Source organism: Pteropus medius, unplaced genomic scaffold, assembly GCF_902729225.1.
Source record: "Pteropus medius unplaced genomic scaffold, Ma_sr-lr_union100, whole genome shotgun sequence".
Classification (NCBI taxonomy): Eukaryota; Metazoa; Chordata; class Mammalia; order Chiroptera; family Pteropodidae; genus Pteropus; species Pteropus medius.
The window spans coordinates 40165421-40169684 of NW_024344378.1; the positions used below are offsets into that span (position 1 = coordinate 40165421).

The following is a 4264-nucleotide window of genomic DNA, read 5'->3' on the forward strand; positions in this document are numbered from 1 at the left end:
TAATGGAGAAAGACTAAACAAAAGTAGAATTTCTCTTTCACACCTTTTTTTCTTATGGTTTCCATTCTTCTTTTTATTTAAAAATTTTAAAGACTATTTTTTTAGAGCAGTTTTAAGTTAACAATAAATTTGAGAGGAAGATACAGAAATTTCCCATATACCCTCTGCCCCCACATATGCATTATCCACCACTATCAACATTACTCACCAGAATTTTATGTTTTTACCAAGGGTGAACCTATACTGACACATCAAGATCACCAAAAATTTATAGTTTGTGTTATCGTTCACTCTCGATGTTTATGTTCTGTGGCTTTGGATAATTGTCTAATTGTATAACATCATATATATTCACTGCCCTAAAAATCTTCTGTGCTCTGCTTATTCATCTCTTCCCCCATTTCCACCATGCAACCCCTACCAATCACTAATCTTTTTATTGTTTCCATAGGTTTGCCTTTTCCAGAATGCCATGTAGTTGGAATCATACAGTATGTAGCCTTTTCAGATTGGCTGTTTTTTTTTTTACTTAATAATATGCATTTATCTTTTCATGGCTTGAAAGCTCATTTCTTTTTAGTGTTGAATAATATTTCATTGTCTGGATGTACCAGTTTATTTATCTGCTCATCTACTGAAGGGCGTCTTGGTTGCTTCCAAGTTTTGGCAATTATGAATGAAACTGCCAGAAAGCAGGTTTTTTATGGACATAGTTTTCAACTCTTTTGGGTAAGTACCAAGGAGTTTGATTGCTGGATTATATATAAGAGTATGTTTAATTTTATAAGAAGCTGACAAGCTATCTTCTAAAGTGGCTGTTCCATTTGATATTCCCACCAGCAGTGTATGAATGTCCTATTGCTCCACATTCTTGCCAAAATTTGGTATTGTCAGCATTGTGGATTTGGGTCATTCTAACAAGTGAGCTATGTCACTGTTTTACTTCTCATTTCTTTGATGACATATGATGTGGAACATCTTTTCATACACTTGTCATCTGTATATCTTCTTTGGTGAGGTGTCTAGCTCATTTTATAATTGGGTTATTTGTTTTCTTATTGATGAGTGTGAAAAGCTTTTTGTATATTTTGGATAATTTCTTTTTTTCCAGATGTGTCTTTTGTAAATATTTTCTTTCAATCTGTGTCTTGTCTTATAATTCGCTTGACATTATTTTTTGCAGAGTAAAAGTTTATAATTTTAATTAAACTTATCAATTATTTCCTCCATGGATCATGTCTTTAGTGTTGTATCTAAAAAGGCATCACCATACCCAAGATCATTTGGTTATTTGGTTTTCTCCTTTGTTAACTTCTAGGAGTTTTATAGTTTTGTATTTTACCTTTAGGTCTACGGTTTATTTTGAGTTAATTTTTGTGACGAGAGTAAGATCTGTGTTTAGATTCATTTTTTTTTTTTTCTGCATGTAGATATTCAGTTGTTCCAACTCTATTTGTTGAAAAAACTATCCTTGCTTCATTGAATTGCCTTTACTCATTTGTCAAAATCAGTTAGCTATATCTATGGGGTCTATTTTTGGGCTCTCTATTCTGTTCCATTGACCTCAGTCTATTTTACCAATACCACACTGTCTTGATTACTGTAGCTTTATAGTAAGTCTTGGAATTAGATTGTGTCAGTTCTCCAGCATGGTCCTTCTCCTTCAATACGTGTTGGTTATTCTGGGCCTTTTATGTCTTCATGTAAGCTTTGAAATCAGTTTGTCGATGTCCATAAAATAGCTTGCTGGGATTTTGATTGGGATTGCATTAAATCTATAGATCATGTTGGGGAGAACTGGCATCTTGACAATAGTCTTCTTTTCCATGAACATGGAATACTCTCCATTTATTTAGCTCTTCTTTGAGTTCATTCATTAGAATTTTGTAGTTTTCTTGTCTAGATCTTATACATGTTTGCTAGATTTATAACTAAGTATTTCATGTTTTTGACTGCTAATATAAATGGTGTTGTGTTTTTAATTTAAAATTCCACTTGTTCATTGTTGTTATATATGAAAGCAATTGGCTTTTTTATGTTAAACTTTTATCTTGCAAACTTACTATACAATTGCATGTTAGTTCCAGAAGTGCTACCTCCTTTCTTAAACAGACTTCAAATGATTAATTTTTGATCAGTCGAGTTAGATATATACAGAAATCCCATAAATCAGTGAAACAAAGTACCTAGAGAGAATCACTTTTAAGCTTTTATTGAATGCCTACCTTAATAATGCTTTATGTTTCAGTAAAAGGAGATTCTGGGAGCCATGCGCCATATGTCACAATGACTTTGCTACTAATAACCTGATGTAATATCCCAATATCCCAAGGAAGAAAAACAATAATTATGGTAATATATACATATCGAATTTCCAGTCAAGATAGAATATCACCATTTCAAGGAGCGAACAACCACTACTCATTTAGGTTGTGATTTCAGGAGGTTTTAAAATTCAATTTAAAAAAAATTAAAGTCTCTGGCTTCTATACATTCAGGACCATTCCTGACACTTTGAAAGAAACAGATAAAATATGAGGCATGAGCCCTGAACTCAAAACATTCACAATTTTCTAAGGTTAATTATTTTGAAATGATAAGGGAGGAGTTAGGTCCTAAAATACATAATACTGACCATGAGTGTATTAAGTGCTTAAGAAATAAAACAAATGATATGATTTCATGGTTGAAAAGTTATTTGAAAAGATCAAATAATACCCAAGTAAGTTCTGGGTATTGTAATTGTGAATCATTGGATTAGTACTTAGAATATGTCTGGCTCAGTTTACCTTCAGGGCCATGGTCTGTCTCCCAGATGTAACTATGTAATGTTATTTTTTTAAATATAATTTGAAATAAGTTGAATTAACTGAAATTTATTAATTTCCTTCATATTTTAGAAGAAAAGTTCACATCTTGAAGTATAATGGCAGAGGGGGCTATGAAAACTTATAAATTTATCCTTGTCTTCATTTACTGAGGGAAACAGCTTGAATGGTGGCATTGGGATGCATCTGTAAAATTAAAGCATGTATCCTAGTAGTCTATTCTTATCATTTTTCTTTTCAAACTTGACTCTTATTTCTTAAACCTAATAGGCCCTAAGTCCTCACCCTCATATTTCTTTGGTCATTATGTTAAGCACTCTTGATTTAAAAAAATAGTCTTATACTTCATACTGACTTTTCTTATAGCCAGTTTAAAAGTAAGAAATTCTGTCAGTAACACACACATTTCCAAATATCTGGAGATTTCATATTAGAAACATAGCATTTTACTTTTTCATTGATTTTAAAGATATAACCCTGGTGCATTTCTCAACCCTTTAAAATCATTGAGGTGATTTAAAAATTTATTTTATTTTCTTTTATTTAAATTTTCTTTTTTTTTCTTTTCTTTTCTTCTTTTTTTTTTTTTAGGTGAGGCAATCCTTTGTTGACCTCACAGACTGCAAGAACCTTGTCAGCTTACAATTCCCCCACCCCTCGCCTTTTTATTTTTACGCCTATAGCACCTGGTCTTCCTAGGTGGTCTCCTATCCAAGTACTAACCAGGCCCGACCCTGCTTAGCTTCCGAGGTCAAATGGGATTGGGCTCGTTCAGGGTAGCATGGCCATAGACCTTATATTATTTTCTTGCTATATCTCTTTTATCATGAAAAATATTCTGAAACTGAACAGGTGAGGAACGTCTGATACTAATTAATTAATTATACCAGAAATGTTGTACCTAAATCATGAACATTAATATTATTAGATGTGCTGGGCAATTCATCAGAATAAAAATTTGGAAAAGTGTCTGGATCCTTTTAACTGCTGGACTGGAAACTAGAGAGATCCAAGACTGGGGTCACAAAAGGTAAATATAAAATGATTTGTTAGTATAGATATAAACAGATGGCCCCCTGGAGAGCCATGAAGTTCAGCTTCCTGCCTCCAAGTTGAAGAGCTTTTTAATCATTTCAGGCAGGTGGTTATTTCCTTAGAAGTTCTATGGAATAAGATATCCCAATTTCCCTTTACAGATTGAATGTTGCTATGATAGAAAGCCTGTCTTGAGGATTAGGATTTTTGCTAACTGAAAGTATAGATCTCTTTCTCGATCATCTAGTTTGATTTAATTCCAATAAGTGCCAGGCAGTGTTTTAGGTATTTGGGATAAAATGGAACAAAAGAGATAAGATACTTGCATCATGTATCTTACAGATACTTCTATGCTAATGGAGTAAAATAGAAAATAAATACATTAACAAATAAAGTAATTA

General features: G+C 32.6%; 1 pseudogene; it reads right to left on the minus strand.

Moving 5' to 3' along the window:
- Positions 1 to 3502: 3502 nt before the first annotated feature.
- On the minus strand, positions 3503 to 3621 carry LOC120609825 (uncharacterized; annotated as a pseudogene).
- Positions 3622 to 4264: the final 643 nt, after the last annotated feature.